This window comes from Pogoniulus pusillus, chromosome 15 (genome assembly GCF_015220805.1).
Source record: "Pogoniulus pusillus isolate bPogPus1 chromosome 15, bPogPus1.pri, whole genome shotgun sequence".
Lineage (NCBI taxonomy): Eukaryota > Metazoa > Chordata > Aves > Piciformes > Lybiidae > Pogoniulus > Pogoniulus pusillus.
In genome coordinates, this window is record NC_087278.1 from 14,141,573 (window position 1) to 14,157,034 (window position 15,462).

The 15,462-nt window shown below is 42.5% G+C and overlaps 1 long non-coding RNA gene across 2 annotated transcripts; it reads left to right on the forward strand.

Annotated features, from left to right (window-relative positions):
- The first annotated feature begins 2,347 nt into the window (after positions 1-2,347).
- On the forward strand, positions 2,348-12,404 carry LOC135181574 (uncharacterized). 2 transcript variants are annotated; one of them, XR_010304929.1, is made up of 5 exons: positions 2,348-2,419; positions 3,100-3,167; positions 10,864-11,043; positions 11,590-11,667; positions 12,347-12,404. It is a non-coding gene; the product is annotated as an uncharacterized LOC135181574 (long non-coding RNA). The 2 variants fall into 2 exon arrangements; XR_010304930.1 differs by lacking the exon at positions 12,347-12,404 and adding an exon at positions 12,061-12,075.
- Positions 12,405-15,462: the final 3,058 nt, after the last annotated feature.

A 15,462-nucleotide genomic window follows, 5' to 3' on the forward strand; every position in this document is an offset into this window, starting at 1 on the left:
CTTGGAATTTTAATACATATAAGAGGAAGAGACTAAGAGAAAAGGATTGACTCATTCTCCTTGTGTGGGGAGGGATACTGTGGAAAAGATACCAAATAACACCTAATAAAAAATAGGCAATGGTGCATATAAATTAAATGTTAGCAAGAGGTCTGGTAAAACTTTGGGTTTTGGCACTAACATCACACACCAAAAGGCTGTCTGAATATTGGAGGGGTTTCTTGAAGGAAAACTGAAAACTCCAATTATAATAAAAGGAAATAGTTTTCTGACAGAGCAGTAAAAAGGTGCAACAGCAGATGCCCTGATAAACATACCCAGTTGCCACAGGCACCTACAAGGCATCCTTTAAACACATTTTTTGGCTGGAGAAGTGGAAAAATGGGCAAATTTAGGATTAAAGAAAATTGCATGCTGCTTTGAATGTCTGGATGGTATAAATTGTGTATCTTGGCCATCCCCAAATATATAGGCAGGCACTTGCAACAATGAGCTAGAACTGCATTTCCCTAGAGTCAAAACTCAGTTGCAGCCTCGAGTAAACTTGTATTGTTCCATCTAACCTGGTTAATGACTTGGAATCCTACTGAGAAGGAAACAGTGGTGACGTGTGACCCATATGGGAGCAGGTTTTCTGTAATTGCTTAGAAGGGATCACAGAGGAACTAAAAGTTCCATTTTCCCCAAAAGAACCCCACAAACACAAAACCAACCCAACGAGCAATATAGTAAAACAACAGCCAGTATGACTCTGTCATTTGCTTGAGCTCTAGGAGGGCAATAGCTTAAATTCCACAAATGCTAAAATGTTTGTCTGTGTTGGTGCAAGTGAGTTCAGTGTATATGACAAAGTGAATATTTCAAAGATTTAATGGAAAGATCTGGAAAGAACATTTGTTTGACCAGTTTTCTGATTTTGAGGGGCTTCAAAGTAGTTGGAAGGAGGCATAATTGACACATGATTTTTGTCAGTGAGAGCTTTATGGTCAGTCAGAAACATTCATGTAAAGCTGCTAAGACTACCTTAATGAAGGTATGATGTATTTTGTTCTTTTTATGTTATACAGGCAGATGGTTTTGCTTTCTTTTTCATCTCAATCCTGTCTTGAATTTAAAAGCAGGTGTGGACAGACTCCTACTTGTTCTACATATGTAGCTTTTTAGATTAATTTATACTTAATCCAGGAGCATTTTATTGACTAAAAAGGAAGTGAATGATCAATAGAGTCCATACTTTTTCTCATACTTAAAATCATAGAACAATTTGAGTTGGAAGGGACCTCCAAAGGTCATCTGGTCCAACTCCCCTGCAGTCAGCAAGGACATCCTGCACTAATTCAGTTTGCCCAGGGCCCTGATGAGCCTGACCTTGACTATCTCCAACAATGGGGCCTCAACTATCTCCTTCGGCAACCTGTTCCAGTGCTCCACTACCTCCACGGTAAAGATCTTTCTCCTAACATCCAACCTGAATCTCTACTCTAGTTTAAAACCACTGCCCTTCATCCTGCCACTTCAGGCCTTTGTAAACAGTCCCTCTTCAGCCTTCTTGTCGGCCACCTTTAGGTACTGGAAGGTTACTATTAGGTCTCTGTGGAGTCTTCTCTTCTCCAAGCTGAAATCAGAGCATGCTTCTGGCTTCCTGGTAGGCATCTCTGCATCATTTGCAAACTGTTGTTCGTGATGAAATGTTACAGAATCTTACTGCTGGCTTCTATTCAGTAATGATTTGTATATAATTCTGTTACATATTTCAACTTGATCTCCAAAAACACCCAGCAAAAATATTTCTCTTTATCCAGTCTGTAAAAAAATAAGCTAAGCTGACAGATGTGAGAAAGACAAAGGCAAAGAAACACAAGGAACACAGAGCTGCCCAGACTCACAGCTTGCCTGCTGTGCAATTTAACAGTCAAGGTGACTGCAAACAGACCATTCCATCTTCCTGTTCTCATCTCCATTCTTTTCCTCTCTATTTCCCTCCCTTCTCCACCATAGCCACCTCTTTCTCTCCTGCACAATGCATTTCCCCCTTTTCTTCCCCCAAACTCATAACACCTGGGTTCTGTTGGAGTCTCCTCCCCCCCCAGGTGTTACCACTTTGCCCTCCCTGCCCACTCCCCTTTTCAATCTGGATTCTACTGAAGTCTCCTCCTACCCCAGGTGTCACCACTTTGCCTTCCCTGCCCACTCCTCTTTTCAATTTGGGTTCTATTGCAGTCTCCTCCCACCCCAGGTGTCACCACTTTGCTCTCCCTGCCCACTCCCCTTTTCAATCTGGATTCTATTGGAGTCTCCTCCCACCCCAGGTGTCACCACTTAGGCCCCCCCACCCACTCCCCTGTATAAGTGGCCCCAGGAAGGGCAAGTCTCAAGCTTGCCCATTGTGGGCAGAAGGATCCTCCTCGGATCGTCACTGGTGAGTGCTCTGTGGTGCATCACTGGGTGAATGGTGGAGGGGATTCAAAGGCCGGGGGGCCTGCTGGGCCCCCCGGCTAGGTAGGGCTAGGCCTCCTGATTGCTCTGATATTGCTCACGGGTGCTGGGTAGGCTTCCTTAGGCTGAGTTTCTCCATGTTGAGTTGCTTCTTCCAACTTACTGAGGATGACCTGGAGCACTCGGCTGAACCTATACCAGCTCACGCAGGAACACATCCAAGCAAGTCTTGAATATCTGCAGAGAAGACTCCATAACCCCCCAGGACAGCCTGTTCCAGTGTTCTGTCACCCTCGCAGTCAGAAAATTCTCCTTTGTGTTTATTTGAAACTTCCTATGCCTCAGCTTCCAGCCATTGCCCCTTGTCCTGTCATCAGGCATCGCCAAGAAGAGCCTGGCTCCAGCCTCCTGGCACTCATTTATCACAGTAAGATCACAGTAAATATCACATTATGTGATTTTTGCCTATTTGACAAGCTGGCAAGCTTAATAATCTTTGGTTACATCATCATTATAATACCTGCAGTATTTCTTATTGGCATCCATAGCATCCTTGTAGCAAAAAAAGATTTGTATATGCAAAAGGATGGATTGAATTGCACATTAGAAATAATTTACAATTGGCAAAGTTTTACCCATTATTGCATTGTCTTGTCTATGTAGATGATTTGTACACATGGGAGAAAAGGACCTTAGGAAAAAGCATGACTATTGTTAACAGTGATTTGCAGGTATGAACTTTCTGGTTTTTGACATGACATCATTTGCTCTGACCATACATTCATCACAAATGGACAAAAAGAGACAATAGAATCATAGAATTAACCAGGTTGAAAGAGACCTCCAAGATCATCCAGTCCAACCTAGCACCCAGCCCTATCCAGCCAACTAGACCATGGCACCAAGTGCCTCATCCAGGCTTTGCTTGAACACCTCCAGGGACAGTGACTCCACCACCTGGGCAGCCCATTCCAATGCCAATCACTCTCTCTGGCAAGAACTTCCTCCTAACATCCAGCCTGTACTTCCCCTGGCACAACTTGAGACTGTCCCCCCCTTCTTCTGTTGCTGGATGTCTGGGAGAAGAGACCAACCCCCATCTGGCTACAACCTCCCTTCAGGTAGTTGTAGACAGCAATGAGGTCAGCCCTGAGCCTCCTCTAGGCTAAACAACCCCAGCTCCCTCAGCCTCTCTTCATAGGGTTTGTGTTCCAGTCCCCTCACCAGCCTTGTTGTCCTTCTCTGGACACATTCCAGCACCTCAACATGTCTCTTGAATTGAGGGGCCCAGAACTGGATGCAGTAATTAGACTAGGATGATAAATGTCACTTAGGATCCCCTTAGGTATGGGTAGAGCACAAAGTTGGAGCTCCCACTGAGAAAACCTTTGTCCCACATCAGCATGTGTGTGCATGTGTCCAAGCTCCAAAACTTTGCTCAGCATCACCTGTTTTAAAATAGTAAGTATAGTAATACATAAACAGTTCCCAAAGTGCCCACATGCTGCCTTTAGAGAAATTATCACATCTGACTGCTCCAATACAGTTAGGCAAATATATGACAAAATACTACATTCTAAAGATCATAAGAGGCAGGAGCTTTTCTGCTGTCAAATCACTGTAAGGAACTTTTTAAAGATTTAATGTCAAATTTTCAGTTTTGTTTTCCTTAGATGTCCTGACTTGGCAGCAATCAGTTCCAAAAGTGTCTGGGTTTGGTACAAATGACTCATAAATAAAAACTTACTGCAGAAGCTTTAAAGCTGGTGCATAGTTTTCCACAAAGCAAAATCATAAGGAACTTATTCTCAAAGTGGTAATATAAATACTAGAGTAAAAAAAAAAACCCACCTCAAACCCAAAAACACAACCAAAAGAACAAAACACCAGGGTGACCAGGGAGAGTGAGATGGAAGAGATTCAATCACCTCAGTGCAGAAAGCTAATATTTTTTCCTTCTTCATTGCTTCTTTTAAAGGCAGACAGTTCAAAAGTGCTCAAACATCACATTCAATCCAAACTAATTCAGTACTTAAAACTTTGCATTTCTTCACTGCTGTCTGAATCACAGATACAAACCTTGGATCAAGGATGTTTGAGGTCAGAGGTGCCAACAGCAATGTGGCAGACTAGTCAGTAGGAAAGCTTTCACTGATAAGAAGAGAATAAAATATTGCTGCTTTGTGATAATGAGTTAAGATTGAAAACAAGACTCTGCATAATTTCATATTTTCCACATTTTGGACCTTTCCAGCCAATATATGGTTCCTGCACTCTGCTTTCTGCTAAAAATAGCAGTAATTGCCTCCCACTGATTTTGATCCACCAAATGCAGGAAAGGTTAGAGTCCTCCTGCAGGCTGGCTGCATGGACTTGCCAGTTTTTTAACTGCCACTTGGGCTAACTTGCTGAGAACAGAGCTATACCTGAGATTTATAGCAGAGCTGTGCTACTTAACCAAGCTAAGTGCTGTCAGCAAGGCACCAAAACCTCAGCAAGCAGGAGCACGAGCAGAAGGTTACAGGAGAAATATTCTTTCACATGCCAAGATTATTGTAGTGATGAACTGAAGTTAGGATGAGGGCAGTAGAAAGGCTTGCCACAATGGCCTCTAAGGGTTTTGTCCCCCTCCTGCTCAGCTTTCTTAAACAGCACAAGCCTTGTCTCAAGCACCATTTTGTAGGAACTCAATGGAGACAAACCCACACAGCTCTCCATGAGTCTCACAGCAGGCTGCCACCTTCTCTGGTTCTCATCAGCTGCTGCTGGCTGTTCATGTTTTCTGCTTCTCTAAAACCGCAGTTGAAAACTTGTTTTGGTGAACTAAGATCAAGTAAATGAAGCGTGGTTCCATCCTTCCTGCCACTGGTAGGCTGGCCAGACATGGAAACACCTGTCCTTTGGAAAATAACCCCACTGCCCTCCAACTTCAAAAAGACAAGTATTCAGGGAGAAAGTGCTCTCTCCAGTCAAATGGAGTGAATTACTCAAATTCTCATTTGATTTTAGCTTTTGAATTTACTGATCTGCCAACATCTTAACATTTTGGAAATACACCATGTAAACTTTTACCCATTTTTTAAAAAGAAATCATAGAGTCATAGAATTGTTTCTGTTGGAAAAGACCTCTAAGATCATCGAGTCCAACTTTTAACCTGTGCATTGTACAAAATAAGTCATTTTTTCTCCAGGTATTGTCACAGGCTGCGATACCATAGTATCAGGAGGTAATAAGAGACAGGGAAAAGCAAGCTTATCATAGAATCAACCAGGTTGGAAGAGACCTCCAAGACCTTCCAGTCCAACCTAGCACCTAGCTCTATCCAGTCAACTAGACCATGGCACTAAGTGCCTCATCCAGGCTTTGCTTGAACACCTCCAGGGACGGTGACTCCACCACCTCCCTGGGCAGCCCATTCCAATGCCAATCACTCTCTCTGTGAAGAACTTCCTCCTAACATCCAGCCTGTACTTCCCCCGGCACAACTTGAGACTGTGTCCCCTTGTTCTGTTGCTGGTTGCCTGGGAGAAGAGACCAACCCCCACCTGGCTACAACCTCCCTTCAGGTAGTTGTAGACAGCAATGAGGTCAGCCTTGAGCCTCCTCTTCTCCAGGCCAAACAACCCCATCTCCCTCAGCCTCTCCTCATAGGGTTTGTGTTCCAGGCCTTTCACCAACCTTGTTGCCCTTCTCTGGACACCTTCCAGCACCTCAACATCTCTCTTGAATTGAGGGGCCAAGAACTGGACACAGTACTCAAGGTGTGGCCTGAGCAGTGCTGAGTGCGGAGGAAGAATAACCTCACTTGTCCTACTGGCCACACTGTTCCTGATACAGGCCAGTATGCCATTGGCTGTCTTGGCCACCTGGGCACACTGCTGGCTCATCTTCAACCTACTGTCTACCAGTACCTCCAGGTCCCTTTCTTCCTGGCTGGTCTCCAGCCACTCTGTCCCCAGCCTGTAGCTTGGTACAAGCCAATCCAAATCTGATCCAAATCCCTTTATTGCACCCCAAGCATAGGGTTATATACTTTTTTATCAGAAGGCCACATAAGGATTACAACATCATGTTAGATTCTGATTGGTTATACACACCTGCATTAGAAATATGTTAGGATTACACACTACTTGGCATAGGCATTCTTCATATTCTCTCAACAACACCTATATTGTGTCTGGCAATTCTAAGTCAGCAGAGCTAGGTGAAAACCACAGACTCCAGGCTTACACTTGTTTACATTTGCTACACCAGTCTCTAAGGTCATTCCAACCTTCCACCTTAACTCAGCGCCAACTGAACTCTCTCCTGTCCATGGCTGGACAATAGCTGCACCACAGTCACAATTCTATAAAATCACTGCATTTAATATTACTATATCCAACAAGGTAGAGCATCAAGTATCCCTGAAACACTTATTTCTAAATCCCCTGCATGCAATTTGTAATAGCCCATTATGTAGTAAAGACCAAAAAAATACACCTCCTAAAATACATGCTGTAGACCAAGCTCAGGGTAATACCTAAATGACTACAAAATGCACTTTTCTGAAAAAGAATTGAGAGAAAAATTGCCTCAGGTTAGTAAGAGTTTTAAAAGTTGAAGCAATGAACTGTTGTTGCCATGCAGATTTGGTCTGCCAGGACCTCAGAGCATCAGTAGTTCTGCTTATCGCTGTGGATAAGTAGGGACCTGCTTGGGAATCACTTTTCCAAACTGCAGCTGAAATTATGACAACTTGTAGCTCCAAGGCAGAAACACAGTATCACTGTGCAACTATTCACGTGTTCTTTGAGTTGTTTGGGGGTTCTTATGCGTCCAAGGACAAATGACATTTTATTTGTTTCCCTGATCAAGGAGTGTGAGTGAGCTATGGCTGGGTATTGATTTACTTGGATATGGAAATGCTGATGGACTTGACTTCCCTTGGAGACCTGAGGAGGGCTAAGTCAGCATTGTGACAGCTATGCCTGTGCTCACGTTTTGAACAAACTTTATTTTGGATTCCTGGGCATGACTGTTCCCTAGATATTTATTTGACTCTTTAAAGTTCATCTTATAAGAGGGGTGCTTCTGCCTCTTTTTTTATCAGTTTTGGCATAAATAAACAAATCTCAGCATCATACAAAGTTCATGGAGTTTACAATTCAATTTTCTTTGTTTGGTTGGTCTGCCTCCAGAAAATATTTTTTCTGTGTCTTCTTAGGTTTAGGTGCATTCCTTCAGAATGTATGCACCTTCCTGTCCAGAGTGTTGCCATTTATTTCTCAAAAAAAAACACCCAAGAGTAATTCCCATAAAGATAGCTTCCCTATTTCATCTCGTAAGATGTAGCCTAGTGCATTGATAATTAAGGATAGTGGTATTGCTCCTAACTCCCTCATTCCCAGGGAATGCTTTCCTTTATAATAAATTTAACAATAATAGAAAAGTAATTATAACAAAATAATAATAACAATGATAATAAGAATAAAGTATTTTTCTCTTCTACTGTTATGGAATTCTGGTGGCCAAGTGTGATGGTTTGGGTGTTACCTACCCCCCAATACTTTGGAAAATCATCCAGACTAGACTCAGCAGCTCTGGAAATTGAATGAAGCTTTCTATTTACAGCTAGCACAATATACAAGCAGATATTTACAGTATATACAGTTCTATACAGAAATATACAAGTTAAAAGGTAACACAAACACAACAACCCTCTCGGAAACCTGAGTCCCCAGGAGAGGCTCTCAATCACCCTTCCACTTTTCTCCCAGTCCTCTACCTTACACAAGATCTTGCCCTATGTTTAAAGTAGTTTTGAGGGTCGGCCAGGGGTATTAGGAAGCAGATGGATTAGTCACAAAGAAGGCAGGTTAGGTTAGAGAAGTGCAGCCCACTTCTGCCGGGAAGCCCAGAGAGCAACTGCCTTATCTATGCTTTTGTTTTTGTTCTTATACATCCCCACAAGCCCATGAGTAAAGTAAACTTCAACACTGTTTACCTTTACCTGCAATCTAGTTCTTCTCACCAAAACATTCTAGCCAGGCTCAAACTAGCACACCAAGGGTGTAGAATTTGTGTATGAAAAGTTTGCTATTCTTTATGAATTGCTGCAAGAACAAAAGATTTGGTGCTGAATGGTATTAGTTTACATGGAGTGTATGCAAGGAGATTTTCATCATTGCTATTTCTATCTTGTGCAGTAAGACTGGAAGATCTGTTTTCTGGGTGAAGGTATTCATCACACACAGCACCCTGTGCCTTATGTACCTGCACAGCAAACATATTCCATTCTGTGACTGCCAGAAGGTTCAAGTGCTGATTAAGACAGAAATCAGATATAATTTTTGGGAAGCCCTCCTAAATGAAGGCAAGCCTCAAGTTGTGCCGGGGAAAGTATAGGCTGGTTGCTTAGCCTGGAGAAGAGGAGGCTCAGGGGTGACCTCATTGCTGTCTACAACTACCTGAAGGGAGGCTATAGTCAAGCAGGGGTTGGTCTCTCATGCCAGGCAACCAGCAATAGAACAAGGGGACACAGTCTCAAGTTGTGCTGGGGGAGGTCTAGGTTGGGTGTTAGGAGGAAGTTGTTGCCAGAGAGAGTGATTGGCATTGGAATGGGCTGCCCAGGGAGGTGGTGGAGTCACCATCCCTGGAGGTGTTCAAGAAAAGCCTGGATGAGGCACTTAGTGCCATGGGTGCCATGGTCTAGTTGATTGGCTAGGGCTGGGTGCTAGGTTGGACTGGATGATCTTGGAAGTCTCTTCCAACCTGGTTGATTCTATGATTCTATCATTTTCATTTGTTGCACAGCAGCACACAGAACTCCTGATCAGTCATTTGAACATACTCAGGCTCAACTCTAAGCACATCTCTGCATTCATAGAACTGAGGACACAATTTAGTTACTGCATTGAACTGTTGGAAAGGTGATGACAAACAGAAAATAGCAATTATACTGACCAGCCCCACCAGTAAACATGTACTCAGTAGATAAGAAAAGCATTGGTAACCACTGCTGGTTACTTGCCTCATAATTTACTGCCAGTTTTGCAAATGGCTCCTGAAGGCCTTTTCAAGGTAGTTAACATAGCAGATAGGCATGACTAGCACAGAATGTGATTTAAACCAAGTAGACTGGAAAGATTCCACAGGGGTTTGGTGGTGTTGAACAAGTCCTCTTGTAAACATCCTTAACACAGTAGCTACAATGTCAGTCCCATATTCCTGCTAAGACAAATTTAAGCACCCCTAGTCTCTAGTGCTTGCTGATGACTGTGAAAAGGGTGACTGCTGCCTACCCCACTTCTCAGCCCAGTTCTTCATCTCTCAAAATTGCACTATTAACACCCATAAGGAACCCATTAATGTAGAAAAGGTTTTGAAACCAAAGCTTCTTTTCAGAGCCCTGATCTAGGAATGCTTTAAGGGTATATGCCAGCTCCAGAATCAGATTCATTTTGGTTCTGGGAATCAAACCACAGCCTCTGAAAAACAATGGAATTCATGGCTTGTTCCAGAAAGTTAAGCAACAGCCTCAGCTTTTTGCTAAAAGAAAGCTAATAAGGTTTGGTGTAACATCAGAGAGCTAATTCAGATCTAATAACAATGCTTGGTTTTCAAACACTTTAGCCTTAACACAAACAATTTCTTGCTCATAATTTTCCTTCCTAGGGCTGCCTTTTGGAATATCCTACAATCAGATGTCCTACATAACAGGAGACTCCTCATATGCTGCCAGTTTCCAACTGTGCTTAAGTATTTACTGATTAAGAACATTTTAACCATTAGATAAAGGATCCTCTCTTTCTGTGTGGTACACCAGATGTCAGCTGCAATATGATCTGCAGAAACACAGGTTCTCTGAAGGCTACATGGGCAGTATTATGAAAGGCTTGGTCACTTCTGTCTTTATTTGAAACAGCAATATCCCTATTTAGAAGTAGATGTTAGGAAATAACGAGTGGTGTGTTATGCCTGGAGTTGAGTGGCAGAGGAAAAGTAGTTTACACCCACCAGCAGATTTATCATGAACAACATGGAGAATCAAAACCAGCAGCAAACATGAAATTATCTCAAGAGAATAGGTGTTTCAGACTGACTGGATTTGTATTTAAAATCTAAGAGGATCCATTACAAAAATATTTGCACCCATGATTAGAATGTAGATACAAGAAGCATGCAGCCACTCTGCAGCCAGCATTCCAGTTCATTTTAGATCTTAAACTACAGCTCTGATAAGAGGTAGTAGCATAGTGAGTGGGAGGAAGAGGATGTCCTTTGAAAAGAAGCAGGTTTAAAAACAAACTAAGAAGGCACTGGAGAGGGGGGGGAAGTGCCAAAAATGGCTAGGTTTCCTGAAGGGAACTTGCACTGGAAATCACGTCCTTTTCACAATATCTGCTATAAATTTCAGCCTCTCTATGTTTCTGTCTGTATCCTAGAGTGTTCTGATGTAGCTATAAGTGGCTGAAGCAAAGCTGGCTCTCTGAGCCTGTTTGTGTACAGGGTTTGAAAGAAGAACACAAGACGTAAATGAAGATTTAAGAACAGATTCTGTGATTACACTTCAATTGCTAGTGAATCAGCTGGTCTCAGTTCAGATTTGTGCAAATCCAAGATGAGTAAGTATTTTATAATCCTAGGGGAAAAAATAAAATGTTAAAGAGTAAAACTAGATGTGGAAAAAACAGACTCCCCAGATATGTTGGACAAGAGCCTACAAAAGCCTTCAAAAGAATTTTCTTCAAAACACAATGAAAGTTAACAGGAAACACTCTATAGGAGACTCCATAATCATTACAAAGATGTTGTTTGGCACTTTCTGAATAATGTGTTCCCTTGTTTAAAGAAAATTACACTGACAGTTCACAATAGCCCAAAAATAAATGGTTGGGGCAGCAAAAAACGTGTGCTAAGGAGTGAGTTCAGATTAGCAATATTTTGTGTTACAGTGGTTTACCAGTAAACTAACAGAACAGAGTATTGAGGAGATGAAATTTCACTCCATAGGTTTGATTGGATGAAGTATGTTAGTACATTTGATTGATCCTAAAGCAGCTCAGTGTAAACACCCTTTTCAGATGGAGCCTCTAGCACCCTTCTGACTGTCAATGCATGTCTTAAGATTTTATTACATATTATTTGATGGATGACCATTTACCTTGCAGCTCTTCTGGTTGCATCTGCATAGCTCTTTTCCCTTTGCTCCTCACGAGGTCATTGCTGGCTTGTTAAACTCACCAGAGGTTTGTAGTTCTGTATCTGTTTTGTTTCCAGTTTCACCATTTTTCTTAATTAAAAAAAATATATATACATTTTCAGTGATTAATGTGGGGCTCCTGAGCTAGGTCGCTGTTTTCCCATCTTATGATGTGAAGTGTTTCTTGTTTAAAGAAAATTACACTGACAGTTCACAATAGCGCAAAAACAAATGGTTGGGGCAGCAAAAAATGTATGCTAAGGAGTGAGTTCAGATTAGCAATATTTTGTGTTACAGTAGTTTACCAGTAAACTAACAGAACAGAGTATTGAGGAGATGAAATTTCACTCCATAGGTTTTCCCTAGAGACTAGAGTCTTGAACAGATCACCACAAATATTATTACTGTGTTGCTGATTCCTTGGTGTATCCTCTACCAGAGGCTGTGTTCTTCTGCTTCTCTCATTTGAGATGTATTTCAGCTGCTGGTAGTGCAGAACCCATCACTATCAAGCAATGCTTGCAGCGATGTACTTTTCAGAGTCTCCTAGACATGACACTAGAGACTTGAACAGATCACCACAAATATTATTACTGTGTTGCTGATTCCTTGGTGTATCCTCTACCAGAGGCTGTGTTCTTCTGCTTCTCTCATTTTGCTGTCAAAGAACTCTCCTGTGGTCCTTAGCGACTTGACTGTCAAACAAGCTGATATCTTCCCACCAGAAGCTGCATCGTGACCTTTACAAGCTGGCATGATCTCCTGTAATCCCAAATTCTACATTGCAGAAATCGTCCTGGCTCTGACTGATCCACTGCAATCTGTGAGATGTTTCTTCAGGTCCTGTGACTGCAGTTAACAATCTAATGTTGGTCCTAAATAACCTACCAAGTATGGTATCTGGAAACTGGAGGGAAAGTGCTTTCTGCTCCTTCTATGTAGTGATGTGGTGGTTTGGGGGCAGAGGCGAGGGGCAGGTTCCCACAGAGTCCCATCCCAGGGGATGGACCTGCTCATCCCAGGAGATTGTAACATTGTCATTCTGTTCTGCTTTCTGGTATCACAGCTTATAAAGAGGTGCCTGGCTGATACCACTCTCTTCTCCCTGCCTTTCCTCCCTTCATTTCTCCCTCCAGAAAGAGCACACATCCCTACTTATCTCATGGTTTGTGTGGGGGAGATGTGTGATGGTTTGGAAGTTCCCTCCTCCCCCGCCCCAGTTTTGGAAATCACCCAGGCTAGACTCAGCCAGCTCTGGAAATCTGGAATGAAGCTTATTATTTACAGCTTAGCACAATATACAAGCAGATATTTGCAGTCTATACAGAAATATACTAAGTAACAAGTAACACAGAAACACAACAGCCCTCCCAGAAACCTGAGTCCCCAGCAGGGGCTGCAGCCGCCCCTAGCTGGCAGGGAATTCTGAGCCTGCTGAGGGTGGAAGGAGTGGAGGATTCTAGAAGGTTTTAGTCCAATAGACTTGGCTTAGTTTGTGAAGATATTAAGGCTATCTGATTGCCTTCTGTAGACATGTATCTGTAAGCATAGTCTCCCTTTAAACTTCCAATCAGTGTGCAGTATCTTCATTTTCACTCCTCCAAAGGAATCATAGAATCACAGAATCAAGCAGGTTGGAAGAGACCTCCAAGATCATCCAGTCCAACCTATCCCCCAGCCCTATCCAGTCAACTAGACCATGGCACCGAGTGCCTCAAAGTAAAGAGAATCCCTGTCCTTCGGTCCCAGGTAGTTGGTGCTCCTAGGCTGGGGCAAATGAGATGCTGTTTAATGGAATTTAGTGCATATTCGTTACAGGCTAATAAAGAGGTCTTCATGCTTTTCTTTATTTCCTCTGTGGCCAGTGACAAGTGACATACTCATTTGCACAAACTTGAGGCAAACTCCTGTAATCCTACCTTTCCTTTTCTCTCTTCTCACATGGGAGCTCTCCTCGCACTCACCTGCTGTCTCAGCTTCTGAACTTTAGACCTGCTTCTTAGTCTGCATGTCTTGAGAAGAGCTGATAAAACTGACAAAAATGCAGGGGAATTGCAGATTCTGTCAGAGGGTTTCATAATGTAGTGCTCCAGATGATGACCCAACTCCAGCTTCCCTTGAAGAAAATGGAGAGATCATTAATTCCTGGTTTTCCATGCTATTTAACTGACACCATGATTTATGGGATGCTTTCAGTAACCCATGATATTGCTAGGATTTTGGTTTCCAAGAGCCCTGTTTTTCCAAACCCCAGAAGTACGTGCAAAGGCAGCGTTTCTGTTCTTTCTAGAGATCTGGGGGAGACTTACCTGTCCTCAGTCCTGAGTTGAATGCTTGATGCATAGTGCTTTCTGACCGCTGAATTTAACTGGGTGGTTGAAGTCAACCCACATTCATCTTTCGACCTCTACTTGAGGAAACTCAGTGGTCTGTAGGACTGCACTTTTTCTCCAGAAAATGTTGGTGTAATGGTTTGGGTGTTCCCCACCCCCCACATTTCAGAAATCACCCAGACTAGACTCAGCAGCTCTGGAAATATGAATGAAGCTATTTATTTACAGCTGGCACAATATACAAGCAGATATTTACAGTATATACAGTTATAGACAGAAATAAACAAGATAAAAGGTAATACAGAAACACAACTCCCCTCTCAGAAACCTCAGTCCCCAGGAGGGGCTCTCAACCAGCCCTTCACCTTTCCCCTACCCCTCTCGACCTTACCCCAGACCCAAGGAAGAATGGAGGTTCAGCCAGAGGGTTAGGAAGCAAAGTAGGTTAGCCCAAAATGGAGGGTGAGGTTAGAGAGATGCAGCTCAGCCAGCAGCCCGAGTGAGAGTGATGGCAAGAGAGAGTGGTTACCAAATGTTTGTTTTTTCTTGTTCTTATACTTCTCAGCAAGGCTGTGAGCGAAGTAGACATCATGATTGTTTTCTTTCCACAGCCTGTAATCTCATTCTTCTCACCCAAACATTCTAGCCTGCTACACACTAGCACAGTTGGTTTGGTTTGTTTGGGTTTTTTTTTATTTGTCTGTTTGTGCATTTTTCCATATTGAATTTTTATCTGGCAGTGCAATGAACAGTTTCCAACCCTGTCTTTCTTTCGTTTCCTCTCACTCCTTTTTAGTCCTAACGTTGTCAAATATTTTTGCAACCAGAAGGTATTTCTGGAGTGCATACACTGCCGTGCTCTCTGTTTTCAATGGCAATGCTCAGTTCTGGCTGCCATAAGCAGACACAAGATGCCATGTAAAACTGCAAGTTGATTTAAAAAATAAAAGAAATCTGATTATATAATGTTGTACCATTCCTGTTTGGTTGAAATTCCAGGAAAGTAGCAACAGGGATTATGCACTGTCTACCTAACCAGTAAGCATGTTTTAAACGAAGATCAAGACTAACACGCTACGCTACGACAATAATAATGTTTGAATTTTAAAGCCATTTGGCAAGGAAGGATGCTGAAAAAACATTAGCTTCACCTTTTGACAGCATTGGCAATCACCCTTTAAAATCTGCTATAATACTGTAATTACCCCAAATATTTGATTTAAACACTTTTAAGCTAACCAGCCATGCCAGCTGTAGGCAAGTTCTCAGATGAGAGTTGATTTTGGTCAGCAGTCAGGTCAGAGAGCACCCATGACTTACTACCTGCATACATTGATATTCCTCAGACATCAGCTTGAGACCACAAAATGGAGGAAAATAAGGCTAATTTGTTGACTGTCATGAGGAAAGATGATTTTTTTGAACAGAATCATAGAAACCACATCCTAATACTAACATAGTAGGAGAGCAGTCTGCCAACACAATTTGTGTGAACTGAGTATTAGGTA